General features: G+C 48.9%; 1 protein-coding gene across 1 annotated transcript in view; it reads left to right on the top strand.

Annotated features, from left to right (window-relative positions):
* Window positions 1-1,115: 1,115 nt before the first annotated feature.
* The window catches only part of LOC138511109 (zinc finger protein 84-like), a 30,265-nt gene continuing 11,464 nt past the window's right edge, over window positions 1,116-19,916 (top strand). Inside the window, exon 1 of the mRNA XM_069626592.1 lies at window positions 1,116-1,203. The gene's annotated coding sequence lies outside the window, so the exon portion shown is untranslated. The remainder of the gene's footprint in view (window positions 1,204-19,916) is intronic.

Raw genomic sequence — 19,916 nt, 5'->3', positions numbered from 1 at the left:
TTCCTACAGATTTTTGGTCACAGAATGTTGGCATGTATGCAGAGCAGGCTGGGAAGTTTGGTTATGTGTGGCACGCATGCACGTGTGTGTGCACAATGCCTTCAGCACTAATGTTATCATAAAGGTGGAAATGGGGGGGAACCCACGTGCGCAAAGGACGCTGCGTGGAACCAGGCAAAGTGCTAAATGCTCGGGATCCACTTCCTGTAAACTAATGTGTGTTGTTGCCCCCCCATAAATCATCCATTGCTTTATTGATTGCAGGGAACCTCGCACCATGCGCTCCCACCACCTGAAATGCGGGGGGGGGGAGAGGAGTAAAATGTTAATAAACGTGACGTCATTGAATGTGCGATTGAGTGAACCCCGGTGTATGACACGTCCTGATTGGTCATTACTGAGGGACGGGTTCGCGCAAGAAAGCAGACGCATGCGCAGAGTGGATAGACTCGGCTCACGGGGAAGAGCATGCGCAGAATGAATCACGCGACACGGATAGGCTAGGAGCATGCGCAGAATAGAGATAGGTTTCCTGATAGGCTAGGAGCATGCGCAGAGTAGAGATACCTTTACTGTTAAACTAGGAGCATGCGCAGAGTAGAGTTGGTTCCTGATAAGCTAGGAGCATGCGCAGAGTAGAGATGTTCCTGATAAACCAGGAGCATGCGCAGAGTAGAGATGCCTTTCCTGATAAGCTAGGAGCATGCGCAGAGTACAGATATTTTCTTGATAGGCTAGAAGCAAGCGCAGAGTAGAGATACCTATAACTATTAGGCTAGGAGCATGCGCAGAGTAGAGATAAGGCGCCTGAGAGGCTATGAGCATGCGCAGAGTAGAGATAGTGCGCCAGAGAGTCTATGAGCATGCGCAGAGTAGAGATAAGTTTCCTGATAAACTAGGAGAATGCGCAGAGTACAGATAGATTCCTGAGAGGCTAGGAGCATGCGCAGAGTAGAGATAAGGACCTGATCAGCTAGGAGCATGCGCAAAGTACGATAAGTTCCTGATAGGCTAGGAGCATGCGTTAAGTTGAGTCGGCCTTTGATAGGATAAGAGCATGCACAGGGTGGAGCTGCGGCATTTCGTAGTCTGAGAGCATGCGCAGTAACAGGTGTGCACCTTCTGAGCATGCGCATTGTAGAGACACGTCCATGAACTGCGGGTGGGTCAGAGGCCCGTGGTCACCTTCTCCGGAAGTGGGAGGTGAGAGGTTTATTATTCCCCCCCCCCAACCATTCTAGCGTTTATTCTGAGTTCTGGGCTAATATATCCCCTTCCCGGTCCCCCACGTTTAGGACAGAGGGTGTCTGCCCCGCAATCCTCTTCCACATATGTTCACACTCCTGCTCCCCCCCCCACCACCACTACTGCACCCCCTAGCCACTCCTGCCCCCCCAGCCACTCCTGCCCCCCTGGCCACTCCTGACCTTCCCTAGCCGCTCCTGACCCCCAGCCACTCCTGCTCTGCCCTAGCCACTCCTGTCCCCCCTAGCCACTCCTGTCCCCCTAGCCACTCCTGTCCCCCCTAGCCACTCCTGCCCCCCCCTAGCCACTCCTGCCCCCCCCTAGCCACTCCTGCTCCCCCTAGCCACTCCTGACCCCCCCAAGCCACTCCTGACCCCCCCCAAGCCACTCCTGACCCCCCCCAAGCCACTCCTGACCCCCCCAGCCACTCCTGCTCTCCCTGGCCACTCCTGACCCTCCCCCACCCACTCCTGTCCCCCCACTGGCCGCTCCAGCTTCCCCTGGCCGCTCTCCCTTTCCTCTGGTTGCTCCTGCTCACCCCTCTAACCACTCCTGCTCCCCCACTCTGACCGCTCCTGCTCTCTTCCCCCCTGTCTACTCCTGCTCTTCTCCCCCCGCCCTCTGGCTGCTCCTGGTCTCTCCCCATCCCCTGACCGCTCCTGCTCTCTTTCCCCCCTCTGGCCGCTCATGCTCTCTTGCCCCACCCCCACTTGCAGGTTGCTCCTGTTCTCTCCCCCACCACTGCAGGCCGCTCCTGCTCTCTCCCCCCCCCACCCTCTTACTGCTCCTGCTCTTTCACTCCCCCCCTGCCTGCCCGCCCTCTGGCCAGACACCTGCTCTTTCTCTCCCCCCCTGCCTGCCCGCCCTCTGGCCAGACACCTGCTCTTTCTCTCCCCCTCTGCCCGCCCTCCCTGTGGCCGGCCACCTGCTCTTTCTCTCCCCATCTGGCCGGACACCTGCTCTTTCTCTCCCCCGCTGCCCGCCCGTCCGCGCCCTCTGGCCAGACACCAGCTTTTTCTCTCTCCCCCCCCCCCTCCTGCCCGTCCGTGCCCTCTGGACGGACACCTGCTCTTTCTTGCCCCCCCGCCTGCCCGTCCGCACCCTCTGGTCGGACACCTGTTCTTTCTCGCCCCCCTTACCCACCCACCCTCTGGCCGGACACCTGCTCTTTCTCTCCTCCCCCTGCCCGCCCATCCTCTGGCTGGACACCTGCTCTTTCTCTTCCCCCCCATCTGCCCGCCCACCCTCTGGCCGGACACCTGCTCTTTCTCTCCCCCGCTGCCCGCCCGTCCGCGCCCTCTGGCCGGACACCAGCTTTTTCTCCCCCCCCCCCTGCCCGCCTGTCCGCGCCCTCTGGCCGGACACCAGCTTTTTCTCTCCCCCCGCCCGCCTGTCCGCGCCCTCTGGCCGGACACCTGCTCTTTCTCTCGCCGGCCCGTCGGCGCCCTCTGGCCGGACACCTGCTTTTTCTCTCCCCCCCTGTCCGCCCGTCCATGCCCTCTGGCCGGACACCTGCTCTTTCTATCCCCCCCTGTCCGCCCACCCTCTGGCCGGAGACCTGCTCTTTCTCTTCCCCCCATCTGCCCGCCCACCCTCTGGCTGGACACCTGCTCTTTCTCGACCCCCCCCCCACCCGACCGCCCTCTGGCCGGACACCTGCTCTTTCTCTCCCCCCCCTGCCCGCCCGCCCTCTGGCTGGACACCTGCTCTTTGTCTCCCCCCTCTGCCCTCCGCCCTCTGGCCAGTCACCTCTTTGTCTCCCCCCCCTGCCCGCCCACCCTCTGGCCGGACACCTGCTCTTTCTCTTCCCTCCCATCTGCCCGCCCACCCTCTGGCCGGACACCTGCTCTTTCTCTCCCCCAATCTGCCCGCCCGCCCTCTGGCAGGACACCTGCTCTTTCTCTACCCCCCGCCCGCCCACCCTCTGGCCGGACACCTGCTCTTTCTCTCCCCCCCCTGCCCACCCGCCCTCTGGCCGGACCTGCTCTTCTTTCCTCTGGCTACTCCTGCCCCCCTCTTGCAGACCGCTCCTGCTCTCTACCCCCCTCCTGCTCTCCCCCCGCCCGCCTACCACCTGGCCACACCTGCTCTTCTCCCCCCTCCCCACAACATCTGGCTACTCCTGCTCTCTTCCCCCCCATCTGGCTGCTCCTGCCCCCCCTCTTGCAGACCGCTCCTGCTCTCCCCCCAGCCCGCCTACCACCTGGACACACCTGCTCTTCTCCCCCCTCCCCACAACATCTGGCCACTCCTCCTTTTCGCCCGCCCTCTGCCCGCCCACACTCGGGCCGCTCCTCCGTTTTTGCCCACCCTCTGGCCGCACCGGCTCTTATTTCCCCCGCTCTCTGGCTACTCCTGCTCTCTTCCCCCCCTTTGGCTGCTCCTGCTCCCCCCTCCTGCAGACCGTGTCTGCTTTCTCCCCCCCCACCCTGGCCGCTCCTGCTTTCTACCCCCCCCTGGCTGCTCCTGCTCTCCCCCACCCTGCACTCCCGTCCTCTGGCTGCATCTGCTCTTCTCCCCCCACCCCACTCCCTCTGGCCGCACTTGCTTTTCGCCCGCCCTCTGGCCGCACCTGCTCTTCTTTCCCCCGCACTCTGGCTATTCCTGCTCCCCCCCCCCTTTGGCTGCTCCCCCCTCCTGCAGACCGCTCCTGCTCTCCCCCCGCCATCTGGCCACTCCTGCTCTTCTCCCCCCCCTGCCCGCCTGCCATCTGGCCGGACACCAGCTCTTTCTCTCACCCCCTGCCCGCCTGCCCTCTGGCCGGACACCTGCTCTTTCTATCCCCCCCCTGCCCGTCTGCCCTCTGGCTGCTCCTGCTTTTCACCCGCCCTCTGGCCGCACCTGCTCTTCTTTCCCCTGCCCTCTGGCTACTCCTGCTCTCTCCCCCCCTCTGACCGCTCCTGCTCTCTCCCCCCCCCTGGCTGCTCCTGCTGTCCCTGCCCTCTGGCCGCACCTGATCTTCTTCCCCCCATGTTGTTATACTTAGCATGACATTTTAGACCATCTAATAATCTCGCCAGACCTATGGGCGTCTGGTCTATTATTAGTAAGTCATTAGCATAGAGTAAATATTGAACCACTATTTGATTTAATCGCGGTGGGAAAGCCCTGACCTTTTCAAAATAGTCTGGTATGTCATGAATATAAAAATTAAAAAGTGTTGAAGCCAGCAAACATCCCTGTCTAAGGCCTACATTCGTTTTTATTGGAGCTGTTAGCAGGCCCTCCCTGTTCAATTTGACTCTTAAAGATGCACCTGTATAAACTGTAGAATTCTGTTTAGTAATAAAGCTGGACATCGCTGTTAACTTATCCCACAAGGCAAACCAATCAAATGCTTGCTTATAGTCCACAAATAGCATATATAAGGGTTTTTTTATGAGCTCGCGCTTGATGCTTTAAGTCTTGTAGGATGTGAAGGTTAAGTAGGGTGCCTATACATGCTGTAAAACCTGCTTGTTTAGTATCTAATACCTTGTTCATTCTGTGCCATTTATTACATTTTGATAGTAATATTCTAGCATAGATCTTCGCCGCTGAGTCCATCAAGGTCAGTGGACGATAGTTTTGAGGATTGAGACGATCATCTTTTTTGAAAACTGGCAGAATAATTGACTCTTTCCAAGAGTCGGGTATCATGCCAGTCTTCCCTATTCTGTAGTATATCTGTTGTAGTATTCCAGACCACTTGCCCAAATTCCTTTGGATGGTGGCATTAGCAATGCCATCAGAGCCCAAGGCTCTGGAATTGCTACATTTTTAAATGATGTCTTTGAATTCATCTTTATCTATTACAAAATAAGATTGATCTTTTATAGGCACAATTGATTGGTCATATGATTCCAGCTTATTATAGAGCAAATCAGAAAAGTATTTTGTCCATGTCTGCTCGTCAATAGGGTTAATCGAATGAGACAATGTCGTCATCCCTTCACATTCGTGCAACAAATCCCAAATACGAGCACTGGATTTGGTCGCTAAGGCTCGTATCATATTTTCATTTTGTTCTTGTTTTTGTGCCGTATATGTTGTGTAACAAAATGTGTGTATTTGTTTTTTATCCATCGTACAGCAGCTGTATAATCAGCAGGTTTGGCAAACTTGAATATTATTTGTGGCTTTAGGCATTTTCCTTTTTTCATCTATGATAATTTTATCATAGCTATGTCATTTTATCTCTTAATCGTCCATTATTTTTGTTTGTTGATTTAAAACAGTGCAATACTTCAACGTAATGTTTATTAGGGTTATGTTGAAACTCAGTTAACTACTTATTACGTTTATTCTCCTTCCATTTAATGCGATTTAGACCTGGACTACTGTCTGTAGCGTATGTATTGTAAGTACTAGAAGGTTGCTTACATATTTTTACTGTTATAACTAATATGTTATGGTCACTTAGGTTAGTAGGGACAACCGTAACATTTGTTATGTCAAGAGATTTGCTAGATATGAAGGCGTAATCAATAATGCTTTGCATTGATTCTCTCTTCCAGGTGTAATGAGGTGGGCATCACCTTTGATGCAACCATTTAACGTCGTCATGTTACAGTGTTTCATGTATTTTATCCATGCCCCTCGCTCAAGGAGATAGATTTCTTTTTTAGCCCACCTCTATGCACTGTATATTAAGATCCACAACGAGCAATATTTGGGTAATTCTATTTCTTCAAAAATATCCCCAATTTTAGTCATAAAATCTGTCTATTATGTCTTTTGAATTCCAATAGACATTGATGATAGCCATCGAATTTAAACATTGTGTCCAGCCATATTTTAGCAACTGTAATCCAGCACAGGAAGAGTTCCATGTCGATAGCTTACCGGGAGAGTCTATTTTTAAGGCTGTCAATAGGCCCATTGATGGTCGCCCCACTGATTTTTTTTCTTTTTCTTTTTTTTACTCCAATCTGACACTGGAGCAATACTTATTCTCTTTCCTCCTGATTTAATTTAGTAATTAAAATATATGCAATAATCTTGCTGGTAATGTCAAAAAGTGCTTCCAGGTGGTATATTGCCCGGGTCAGCCACTCTCCCTTTCCTTGTATAGGAGCTTGTATACTCTCTCGCTATCAGATGTTCCATTGCATGGTTCAGCCACTCTCCCTTTTCTTGTATAGAGACTTGTATACTCTCTCGCTATCAGATGATACATTGCATGGGTCAGCCACTCTCCTTTTTCTTGTATAGGGACTTGTATACTCTCTCGCTATCGGACGTTACATTTCATGGGTCAGCCACTCCCACTTTTCTTGTATGGGGACTTGTATACTCTCTCGCTATCAGATGGAAGTTTGCAGGGTTGAGCCACTCTCCCTTTTCTTGTATAGGGGCTTGTATACTCTCTCACTATCAGATGGTAGTATACAGGGTTGAGCCACTCTCCCTTTTCTTGTATAGGGACTTGTTTACTCTCTCGCTATCAGATGGTAGTTTGCAGGGTTGAGCCACTCCCCGTTTTCTTGTATAGGGACATGTATACTCTCTCGCTATCAGATGGTAGTACGCAGGGTTGAGCTGCTCGCCCTTTTCTTGTATAGGGACTTGTATACTCTCTCGCTGTCAGATGGTAGTTTGCAGGGTTGAGCTGCTCGCCCTTTTCTTGTATAGGGACTTGTATACTCTCTCGCTATGAAATGGTAGTTTACAGGGTTGAGCCGCTGTTCCTTTTCTTGTATAGGGACTTGCATACTCTCTCACTATCAGATGGTAGTTTGCAGGGTTGAGCTGCTCTGCCTTTTCTTGTATAGGGACTTTTATGCTCTCTCGCTATGAGATGGTAGTTTGCAGGGTTCAGCCGCTCTCCCTTTTCTTGTATAGGGTCTTGTATATTCTCTCGCTATCAGATGGTACATTGCATGGTTCAGCTGCTCTCCCTTTTCTTGTATAGGGACTTGTATACTCTCTCGCTATCAGATGGTGCAATGCATGGGTCAGCCACTCTCCCTTTTCTTGTATAGGGACTTGTATGCTCTCTTGCTATCAAATGGTAGTTTGCAGGGTTGAGCCGCTCTCCCTTTTCTTGTATAGGGACTTGTATACTCTCTCGCTATCAGATGGTAGTTTGCAGGGTTGAGCCGCTCTCCCTTTTCTTGTATAGGGACTTGTATACTCTCTCGCTATCAGGTGGTAGTTTTCAGGGTTGAGCCGCTCTCCCCTTTCTTGTGTAAGGGCTTGTATACTCTCTAGCTATCAGGTGGTAGTTTGCAGGGTTGAGCCACTCTCCCCTTTCTTGTGTAGTGGCTTGTATACTCTCTCGCTATCGGATGTTACATTTCATGGGTCAGCCACTCCCCCTTTTCTTGTATAGGGACTTGTATGCTCTCTTGCTATCAAATGGTAGTTTGCAGGGTTGAGCCGCTCTCCCTTTTCTTGTATAGGGACTTGTATACTCTCTCGCTATCAGATGGTAGTTTGCAGGGTTGAGCCGCTCTCCCTTTTCTTGTATAGGGACTTGTATACTCTCTCGCTATCAGGTGGTAGTTTTCAGGGTTGAGCCGCTCTCCCCTTTCTTGTGTAAGGGCTTGTATACTCTCTAGCTATCAGGTGGTAGTTTGCAGGGTTGAGCCACTCTCCCCTTTCTTGTGTAGGGGCTTGTATACTCTCTCGCTATCGGATGTTACATTTCATGGGTCAGCCACTCCCCCTTTTCTTGTATAGGGACTTGTATACTCTCTCGCTATCAGATGGTAGATTGCAGGGTTGAGCCGCTCTCCCTTTTCTTGTATAGGGACTTGTATACTCTCTCGCTATCAGACAGTAGTTTGCATTGTTCCACCGCTCTACCCTTTCTTGTATTCTTTTTGCGGCTCTGGACTCCATGGGTGTCATCTACACCAACTTCGCAGATGACACCCAGATCCTTATTCCACTAACAGGCAATCACAAGCAAGATTCTCTTCTCATCAATCAAATCTATTCACTCATACAAATCTGGATGGCGAATAATAACCTTTGCCTCGATGATGACAAAACAGAGCTACTCATATTAGGCTCACCCTCTAGAATTGACTCACTACAACCTAGCTACAAATCATTCAGCATCGATGGCACCCCAATCCCAGTTCTCAAGCAAGTTAAGACAATGGGGGCCTCATTACACGGACGGCGGTGGACCAAGGTGCTATTAGCACCTTGGTCCATGCCGGTAAAATACCGGCACCGCCTTGGAGGAAAGGGGAATTACCGCCCTATTCCAAGGTTGGTGGGGCGGTAATTCCCCCATTGCCCTTCCCCATTCCCATTTTTGCATCATGGGGCATAATGGGAATGGGGAAGGTGCTAATTACGGCACCACAAATTGCGGTACCGTAATTAGCTCCCTGGTGCCTTTGCGGTAGACTTTGCAAAAAGCAGGCGTTAAAGTCTACAACCCGCAAAGGGACCTTGTAGTAAGGCGGTAAGGGTTAACGGTCACCGGTACCATTAACGGTGACCGTTAACCCTTACCGCCGTCCGTGTAATGAGGCCCTGGGTGTCTATCTAGACACCTCCTTAACTATGGCCCTCATTCCGAGTATGGTGGTAGCCATGGAGCAATTAGCTCCATGGCTGCCTCCCATACCGGTACCGACTCCGGTTTGGGTAAGTGGGGATTTACCTGTCCATTCCGACCTTGGAGGGACCGGTAAGTCCCCATTGACCAAACTATTCCCCATTCCCATTTGAGCCCCCATAGGGCTAAATGGGAATGGGAAGGGTGCAAATAACGGGCTTGCGAATGGCAAGCCCGTTATTTGCGCCCTAGTCCCCTAACAGAACCCGTAAGGGACGTTTGGTCGACCAAACGTACCTTACGGGTCCTGTTAGGGGACCTCGGAATCGGGCAGTAGGGGATTACCGGCACTGGTCTCCTTACCGGTGCCCGGTATCCCCTACCGCCCGACTCATTCCGACTTTGGAGGACCCAGTAAGTCCCCATTCCGAATACCATTCCCATTTGAGCCCCCATAGGGCTCAATGGGAATGGGGAAGGCGCTAATAACGGGCCCGCAAATAGCGACCCTGTTATTTGCGCCCAGGTCCCCTAACGGGACCTGCTAAGGACGTCTGGTCTGACTAGACGTTTTCAGTGGGTCCCGCTAGGGAACCTCAGAATAGGGCGGTAAGGGTTTACCGGCACCGCCATCCTTTACGGTGCCGGTAAACCCTTACCGCCCTACTCGGAATGACCCCCCCCAATCTTCCTCCACCGCCTATACATCCAAACTCATCTCCCTAAGCCACACATTTCTCTCACCTAACAAATGTGTTACATTAGGCAGAGCACTTATACTATCTAAGCTCGACTACTGTAACATCCTCTTCCTTGGCACTTCCAAAACTAACATAGCCAAACTTCAGCTATTGCAGAACAAAACCCTCCGAGCTGCCCTAGGCATAAAAAAATCCGAACACATTTCATATATCAGGAGAGATAATCACTGGCTCCCAATACAAGCTAGGATACTATTCAAAACCTTAAGCATTACGCATAAATGTATTGCCAACCAACAAAGCGCCCAAATGCCTCATTAACACAGTCAACAAGAAAGCCCAAACCATACTCCTCAGATCCAAAAATAACACTTACCTCGATAGCCCACAGTACAAAAGAGAGAAAGCGGGAGGCAGCAGCTTCAAAATCCTTGTGCCTAGACACTGGAACTCACTACCCACCAACATCAAGGAGGTCATTATGAGGTTGGAGGTAAAGGGTTAATGGTGCCGGTAAAGTTGCCAGTGCCGTTAACCCCTTACAGCCGCATTACGAGGTCCTTTAGCGGGTCCCGCTAAGGGTGGCTGGTTTTACCAGGCACCCTGAGTGGGAGCCGCTAAAGGACCAACATGCTAACAACGGGCCCATTGTTAGCATGGTCCCCATTCCCATTGAGCCCTATGGGGGCTCGAATGGGAATCGGGATGAGTTCCCTGAATGGGGAAATAACAGGTCCTCCAAGGTTGGAATGGCCTGGTAATTCCCCATTCAGGGAACCCGGACTCTGTAAGCGGTAATGGGGTAGCCATGGCGCTAATAGCGTCATGGAGGTGGCTACCTCCAACCTCGTAATGACTGAATCCTCCTTTCCACAATTCAAAAAATCAATGAAAACTTGTTTATTCAACCAATATTAGGCCATCCTAGACCCCCACCTGCATCGACTAGACCAACATAAGACATGGAATCCACCTGTGTACACTCTGCGATTACTTATACCACTGTTTTTTATGCCTATGTTTTATTTTAAAGATGTATTCAACCACTGTCTGTAACTACGCTGTGATTCCTCCGGGTCTGAGCGTAAAACAAATGTAATAAATAAATAAATAGGGACTTGTACTCTCTCTCGCTATTAGAGGGTAGTTTGCATGGTTCAGCCTCTCTCCCTTTTCTTGTATAGGAGCTTGTATGCTCTCTTGCTATCTGATGGTACATTGCAGGGTTCAGCCGCTCTCCCTTTTCATGTATAGGGGCTTGTATTCTCACTTGCTATCTGATGGTACATTGCATGGTTCAACCGCTCTACCCTTTCTTGTATAGGGACTTGTATTTTTCCTCGCTATTAGATGGTGCATTGCATGGGTCAGTGTTAGGCGGAAACCTGTGCAGTTCCCTCTGGGACCACTGCAAAAGATTTAGGACTACAGGTGTTGCGATTAACCCACTTGGTAGCAGTCTGTACCACACAGATTCAATTGGTAGCTGTGGCTGAGCAGTCAGACTTCTCTCAAGAAAAGTTGGTCAGTATAGGGAGTATACAAGATAGGGCAATTCTTCGCAGCAAAACAAGTAAGTACGCAACAAGGCTTAGTATAAAGATAGTAAGTTATTTATTTATAACAGAACGTCTATGAAAAATACTAAAGCAAATCACGGCAAACAAATCAAAACACAATTACTCTGCGGAATGGAATAAAAGCTCAATCCCCCGGAACACAATATCGACAACTCTAGGTTCTAACGGCACCACTTATTTTCAGACAGAGGTGTATACCTCAACCTAGATGACACTCGAATATTTAGTGAGGAAGGGAGAGAAGAGATAGGCAGGTAATGAAGTCAACACGGTTCGCACTGAAGCGGGTAAAATGCAAGGCAGGAAGGCAATAATCACAATAGGTCATAAAGTTCAGCGGCCAGGCCCACTCGGTGAGAGGCAAGGCACGATGTCCCAGAAAGTCTCTACTGATGATGCACTCAAGTCTTTGTTAGCAAATTGTTTAGCGACAGGTTGAACCAGTTCAGAACAAAGAGTGAATAAAGCTTGGAGGCAACCCAACGGAACGGAGAGGAATCAGATACCTCACACGAACCGATCGAAAAGGGAAGCCAGGCGGTTACGGTACCTTGTTGTGGAGGGCAGCTCCGGCGGGGGCAGTTGTTCCTGGTGGTGGATGCACGATGGGTCTTGACTAAGAGAAGAGATGCTCTCGTCGTCGAAGAGAAGATAGTCCGGTGCACCACCAGGGAAGAAACCAGCCGCGGAGTGCTCCGTCACAAGGCACCACCTTTCGGTCGCGGTACAGGAGTAGTGGCTATCCGGTTGCCGGGTGCTCTGCACGGGCAATTCGACCACTGCGTCCTGGGCGAATAAAAAGCACAAAGAAGAAGACTGGTTGTTCCCACCAGCCAGGGGAAGAGACTCTCTGGCAGGGAGATCTCCTCTGTCGTCAGGAGATTGTGAGACGATTCCGCAGGCCTCCACCGGAGGTGTCGTCGTGCAGGTCGGCTCAGCGTTACCCTCGTCGGATTCTTTAGGTCCTGTGGCGACTTCTGAAGATCCAGTCCCAAAAGCCCTGCTTTTATGCAGACGCCCCCCATTCATTCAGCCTCGCTGTCAATCAACACATGCTAAGTGGTGAGCGGGAAGGCTCACCACCTGGGCCAATCACTCCAGAGTGCGACCTGAGTTGGCAAGGCAACTCGGTCCAGGGTGTCTAAACCCCCTCCCACACCCCTGAGGTAACCCAGACAGAATGGCACCACTTTGGAGGGTCTCTGTCCAGAGGCCCGCCAAAAGTGGAACAAAGGGCTCAACCTTTGGTTTAGGAGTCACAGAGACGAACACAGACGCCATTTTACAAACCAAGTTCTGGCAGAAAATACCACTCGATAAACCTATTTAAGATAAGTAGATCGGTGGTACGTTGGAGATTAACGAGAAAAAGTATCAATCTCCAACAATGGGACGAATCCCATAGGGTTATGCTCGGGGTCGAACATAACAAGTAGTTTCCACTGCCACCAGCCAAAACTCGACGAGGGGGGACGGGACAGTGCCCCCTCGAGTAACAGATCCAGGAGTAATCGAATTACCCCTACTAGCACGTCCACAATAAGATGGTTGGTACTAGTTCTGTTAGCAAATTTAGGTCTAGTAAAGCCAATGGTGACTTTACATGCCCGGGGAGACAGTAGTCAGTCCCCGGGTATGGAGTCTATGGTGGGGGGACCTGCTAGGGCGCCCCCGTGTCACGACACGTAGGGTGCAGTGTGACACACATAGAAAAACATATGAGACCCTATGGAGTAAAAGACCCCATAGCCCATCGAACACATTGACATATCAAAGGAATTACACACATACATGTCCAAGAGTGAGAGAAAAGGGTCACACTCTTGGCAGGATCGAAAAAACAAACTCCAGAAATCCAGCAAAGCTGCTGGGGGACTCACTAGGTTAGGAAATTCAGCCTAAACAGAGAATTCTCTCTAACAGTCAGCCACTCTCCCTTTTTCTTGTATAGGGACTTGTATACTCTCTCGACATCAGATGGTAGTTTGCTTTGTTCAGCCGCTCTCCCTTCTCTTGTATAAGGGCTTGTATACTCTCTCGCTATTAGATGGTACATTGCATGGTTCAGCCGCTCTCCCTTTTCTTGTATAGGGACTTGTATACTCTCTGGCTATCAGATGGTACATTGCATGCTTCTGCCACTCTCCCTTTTCTTGTATAGGGGCTTGTATGCTCTCTTACTATCAGATGGTGTATTGAATGTTTCAGCCGCTCTCCCTTTTCTTGTATAAGGATTTGTATACTCTCTGGTTATCAGATGGTACATTGCATAGTTCAGCCGCTCTCCCTTTTCTTGTATAGGGGCTTGTATACTCTCTCGCTATCAGATGGTACATTGCATGGTTCAGCCACTCTCCCTTGTCTTGTATAGGGGCTTGTATGCTCTCTTGCTATCAGATGGTGCATTGCATGGTTCAGCCGCTCTCCCTTTTCTTGTATAGGGACTTGTATACTATCTCGCTATCAGATGCTGCGTTGCATGGTTCAGCCACTCTCCCTTTTTCTTGTATAGGGACTTGTATACTCTCTCGCTATCCGATGGTAGTTCTAAGGGTTCAGCCGATCCCTTTTCTTTTTTCTTTTAAAGAGACGTGTATACTCTCAGATGGTACATTGCATGGCTCCCTTTTCTTGTGTAGGGGCTTGTATACTCTCTTGCTATCAGATGGTAGTTTGCAGGGTTGAGCCACTCCCCGTTTTCTTGTATAGGGACATGTATACTCTCTCGCTATGAGATGGTAGTTTACAGGGTTGAGCCGCTCTCCCTTTTCTTGTATAGGGACTTGCATACCCTCTCACTATCAGATGGTACATTGCATGGTTCAGCTGCTCTGCCTTTTCTTGTATAGGGACTTTTATGTTCTCTCGCTATGAGATGGTAGTTTGCAGGGTTCAGCCGCTCTCCCTTTTCTTGTATAGGGTCTTGTATATTCTCTCGCTATCAGATTGTACATTGCATGGTTCAGCTGCTCTCCCTTTTATTGTATAGGGACTTGTATACTCTCTCGCTATCCGATGGTAGTTCTAAGGGTTCAGCCGATCCCTTTTCTTTTTTCTTTTAAAGAGACGTGTATACTCTCAGATGGTACATTGCATGGCTCCCTTTTCTTGTATAGGGGCTTGTATACTCTCTGGCTATCAGATGGTACATTGCATGGTTCAGCCGCTCTCCCTTTTCTTGTATAGGGACTTGTATACTCTCTGGCTATCAGATGGTACATTGCATGCTTCTGCCACTCTCCCTTTTCTTGTATAGGGGCTTGTATGCTCTCTTGCTATCAGATGGTGTATGGAATGTTTCAGCCGCTCTCCCTTTTCTTGTATAAGGATTTGTATACTCTCTGGTTATCAGATGGTACATTGCATAGTTCAGCCGCTCTCCCTTTTCTTGTATAGGGGCTTGTATACTCTCTCGCTATCAGATGGTACATTGCATGGTTCAGCCACTCTCCCTTTTCTTGTATAGGGGCTTGTATGCTCTCTTGCTATCAGATGGTGTATTGCATGTTTCAGCCGCTCTCCCTTTTCTTGTATAAGGATTTGTATACTCTCTGGTTATCAGATGGTACATTGCATAGTTCAGCCGCTCTCCCTTTTCTTGTATAGGGGCTTGTATACTCTCTCGCTATCAGATGGTGCATTGCATGGTTCAGCCGCTCTCCCTTTTCTTGTATAGGGGCTTGTATACTCTCTCGCTATCCGATGCTGCGTTGCATGGTTCAGCCACTCTCCCTTTTCTTGTACAAGGGCTTGTATACTCTCTCGCTATCAGATTGTACATTGCATGGTTCAGCTGCTCTCCCTTTTCTTGTATAGGGGCTTGTATTCTCACTTGCTATCTGATGGTACATTGCATGGTTGAACCGCTCTACCCTTTCTTGTATAGGGACTTGCATACTCTCTCACTATCAGATGGTAGTTTGCAGGGTTCAACCGCTCTCCCTTTTCTTGTATAGGGTCTTGTATATTCTCTCGCTATCAGATTGTACATTGCATGGTTCAGCTGCTCTCCCTTTTATTGTATAGGGACTTGTATACTCTCTCGCTATCAGATGGTACATTGCATGGTTCAGCCACTCTCCCTTGTCTTGTATAGGGGCTTGTATGCTCTCTTGCTATCAGATGGTGCATTGCATGGTTCAGCCGCTCTCCCTTTTCTTGTATAGGGACTTGTATACTATCTCGCTATCAGATGCTGCGTTGCATGGTTCAGCCACTCTCCCTTTTCTTGTACAAGGGCTTGTATACTCTCTCGCTATCAGATTGTACATTGCATGGTTCAGCTGCTCTCCCTTTTATTGTATAGGGACTTGTATACTCTCTCGCTATCAGATGGTACATTGCATGGTTCAGCCACTCTCCCTTGTCTTGTATAGGGGCTTGTATGCTCTCTTGCTATCAGATGGTGCATTGCATGGTTCAGCCGCTCTCCCTTTTCTTGTATAGGGACTTGTATACTATCTCGCTATCAGATGCTGCGTTGCATGGTTCAGCCACTCTCCCTTTTCTTGTACAAGGGCTTGTATACTCTCTCGCTATCAGATTGTACATTGCATGGTTCAGCTGCTCTCCCTTTTATTGTATAGGGACTTGTATACTCTCTCGCTATCAGATGGTAGTTTGCAGGGTTCAGCCGCTCTCCCTTTTCTTGTATAGGGTCTTGTATATTCTCTCGCTATCAGATTGTACATTGCATGGTTCAGCTGCTCTCCCTTTTATTGTATAGGGACTTGTATACTCTCTCGCTATCCGATGGTAGTTCTAAGGGTTCAGCCGATCCCTTTTCTTTTTTCTTTTAAAGAGACGTGTATACTCTCAGATGGTACATTGCATGGCTCCCTTTTCTTGTATAGGGGCTTGTATACTCTCTCGCTATCAGATGGTACATTGCATGGTTCAGCTGCTCTCCCTTTTCTTGTATAGGGACTTGTATACTCTCTCGCTATCCGATGGTAGTTCTAAGGGTTCAGCCGATCCCTTTTCTTTTTTCTTTTAAAGAGACGTGTATACTCTCAGATGGTACATTGCATGGTTCAGCCACTCTCCCTTGTCTTGTATAGGGGCTTGTATGCTCTCTTGCTATCAGATGGTGCATTGCATGGTTCAGCCGCTCTCCCTTTTCTTGTATAGGGACTTGTATACTATCTCGCTATCAGATGGTAGTTCTAAGGGTTCAGCCGATCCCTTTTCTTTTTTCTTTTAAAGAGACGTGTATACTCTCAGATGGTACATTGCATGGTTCAGCCACTCTCCCTTGTCTTGTATAGGGGCTTGTATGCTCTCTTGCTATCAGATGGTGCATTGCATGGTTCAGCCGCTCTCCCTTTTCTTGTATAGGGACTTGTATACTATCTCGCTATCAGATGCTGCGTTGCATGGTTCAGCCACTCTCCCTTTTCTTGTACAGGGGCTTGTATACTCTCTCGCTATCAGATTGTACATTGCATGGTTCAGCTGCTCTCCCTTTTATTGTATAGGGACTTGTATACTCTCTCGCTATCAGATGGTAGTTCTAAGGGTTCAGCCGATCCCTTTTCTTTTTTCTTTTAAAGAGACGTGTATACTCTCAGATGGTACATTGCATGGCTCCCTTTTCTTGTATAGGGACTGGTACTCTCTCGCTGTCTGATGGTACATGTGCAACACATGCAGTGACCTACCCCATAGGCTAATGTACGCATAGCAGCTCACTTCTGCTGTTCTACAAAGTCTAAAATGTCCTCCACAACCAATGTGTGAAGGTCACCACCTTGAAAGACATGCAGAGTTAAAACCCCATGGCTGCATTATGTTGGGGTGGCTGTGGTGAAGGCCTAGACTGTTGGGTGCATGGCCTACGGCCTATGGCCTTTGGCCATGCACCCAACAGTCTAGGCCTTGCTCACACCCAGCACAACATAACAGAGCCATGCAGGCGAACATGTAGCCGGGTACCAGTATCCACTAACGCAACATAGGCTGCAGAACTTCTACCCAACCGCCGCACCATAATACAGCGATGCATGCAAACATATTCCAGTTACCATAATCCACAGTGTTTGGCACCCCTACCCACTTCCATTCAGATAGCATTGTATTACTGTTAGGGAGAATTCTCATAAATGTGCTAATTTCCCTTACCTTTTGAGACCCCCAGCAACTTTGCTGGATTTCTAGAATTTTAATTTTAACCTGGAAAGTGTGAGCCTTTTTTCCCACTCTATCATGTATTTTGATGTGTGTTTTACTTTTGTGTTCTTTTTATATGGAGTTTTAGACAACTCCATAGGCATATTCTTTTTCTGTGTGTCACACAGCACCTTCAGTGCATTGGCACAGGGATGTCTTTCAGACTTCCCAAGGTTTAAATACCTTCTCTGGAACGGACTACTGTCTCCCAGAACATGTAAAGTTAAATTGACTTTGCTAGTCTTTTTAAATGTGTAGACCCAGCACACACTGTCTTCCTATAGAGTGCCGAAGGGATTGCCTAGCATCCCCTGTGTCTAAAGACTCATGTAACAGTCAAATGTTACCCTTTCCTCTTGAAATGGCTGGTGGCAGTGGTTTTAGAACAAACTACCATCATTTTTCCCGACCACGAACACCGGTAGCTAAAAATCGGGTCAGCCATGTTTTTCAATATGGCGCCCAAGTCCCCTCTGTAAAAACAGACTCCGATCATCTTTTTTTTTACCGTTTCTTTTAGGAAAGGTCCTTCTAGTGTTTGTCTCTGCGCATCAAACCAGGTTTGGTCCCTTTGTTCGATGGCCTTTGGTGGGCTTCAGTGCTGAAGCCCTACTCTGGCACCCGACTATCTGGGGTGGACAGGATGTGAGGGAGGTGCCCGAAACTCCCTGTGCTTAGTCTCCTAGGAGACCTGAATGCACTCTGGCGTGATTTGCCCGCTGGCTGTCCGTCAAGGAGAGCCACCCTGCTGTGTCAGTGACAGCCAGGCTAAAATGAATGGGGGAAAGCTGTTTAAAAGCAGGCCTCTGGACTTGGAACGCAGAGTTGACCACCGGAATGAAAGAACCAAAGACAAGCTGAAGGAAGACGACTGCTGCAACTCCTGGACGACCGGTGAAGCAGGTCCAATTTGCCTGAAACTCCATCGACAGAGAAGCCCTTCAAGGTTAACTTCTTCCCTTGAGAGTTTGGTGGGAACAACCAACTCGCAAGCCACCTGGACACAGTCTCTGCTCTGGTCGAATTTTTTTCAGAGTGCTGTTGAAAACTGGATAGCCAGTGAGAAGTATACCAGTTTGTGGTCTTTAACGCACTCGCACCTTAAATCGACGTTTTGCCAAGTTCGTGGCCTCCTCCGTGGGCAGTGCAGGAACCTCCCGATGTCCCCCTTCTTGCCCCCACGACTGAAGCTCAGGAACAGCGAGATCTGCAGGAACTGCCAGGAACAACTGCCTCAGCTACAGCCCTTCTTCACTTTAAAGGTACTGTGCAAGTGCGGTCAGGAAATCCTTTCTGCCGCTGTGAAAGTTTGTGCAACTTTCCCAACTTTGAAGGCTTGACCTTCCCTAAACCGACATATAACTTTACGTCTGACCAACTACTTCTAAAAACCGTGGCAAAGACTTACCCATTTACTAACAGAACTGTGTTCACTCATCCAAGACTCTGAACCATTGACTTTGGCCCAGGCCTATTGATTTGAATTGCTGGTTGTAGTGAACTGAAACTATTTGCCCTACCTCTGCAAAGTATTGGTGCTTTAATTCTTTTAACCTTGTCTTTTTACCCCTTTTTAAAGTAACTGAAGTGCCATTTTTCTCCCACTTCAGGGGAGCTGAACTTGATCAGGAACTGATTTGTTGTGTATTATTGTGATATTGAGCTGCTCTTGCTAGTGGAATGTTTTCCACCTGACCGTGTAAATAAATGTATATTCTTTTACCAAGAAACCTTGAGTGTTTTTTTTTTTTAACCACTGTGATTGCTAGCCCTTTGTGTAACCTCTTGTACTGCTCACTTTACTCTTGAGATAAGCCTGGCTGCTCAGCCCTGCTACCACAAAACTGTGTAGTAGAGACTTATACCAAAGGTGTGATTGTGCTTACACCTGTAGTCTTACTTGTGTGTAGTGTTCCCAATGGGTACCACATGTGATTCTGCTTAACACTGGTGTACAGTGGTGAGGATCAGGTATAAGTTGTTACATTGAGAGTGTTGCTCTTACCTTTGTTCAAATAATCCTCACAAGGCTAAGCACCAGTAGAGAAGCAATTGTTTTATCATTCCTGATATGGATAGCTACAGACAGGAGATCCTAGTCACTTTAACAGTTGATCAGTTGAGAGAAATGTGTAAAGCTAGGAACCTCACTGTAAAAGGCAAAAAGGTTGAAGTGATAGACAAATTGTTAAAATATCAAAGTCTGAGGAGTGGGTCTGAAATACCTACTCCTGCAGAAAATGTGGAAAATGTTGATGAGGATGATAATGTTTCAGAGGGTAACTCAAATGTTATTGATGAGTTAGATGAGACAGAAGAGTCTCAAAATGTAGGCCCTGTTTTACCTCTACCTGCTCATAGGCCTCAAACTTTGGCCACAGGGACCCCATCAGGTCCAACACTAAGTCCTGAATTTGTCTCTCTTGAAAGGATGAGACTTTAGTTGCAATTCTAAAGAATCCAAGCCCAAACTGAAAGTAAACATCAAGAACTTAAACTCAGAGAAATGGAGTTGAATTTTGCCCTTGAAATGAAAAGGTTGTCCTTTGGGAATGGTTCTCACCCAGAGTCTTCTAGGTCTTCCAGTCCTAAGAGGCCTCACATGCCCAAAGATGCAGTAAGTATGTATGAGGTTAAGCTTGATATTTTGGATTGGCTGGCAACTTTTGAATATAACCATGGGCTTCAGAACATTACAGGGAATCAGTTGATTCCTTGGCTCTT

The sequence above is a fragment of the Ambystoma mexicanum genome, chromosome 6p, assembly GCF_040938575.1.
Source record: "Ambystoma mexicanum isolate Mex_15411 chromosome 6p, UKY_AmexF1_1, whole genome shotgun sequence".
Lineage (NCBI taxonomy): Eukaryota > Metazoa > Chordata > Amphibia > Caudata > Ambystomatidae > Ambystoma > Ambystoma mexicanum.
Note: the sequence above shows the minus strand (reverse complement) of the source record. Positions and strands in the feature narration are given on the sequence as shown.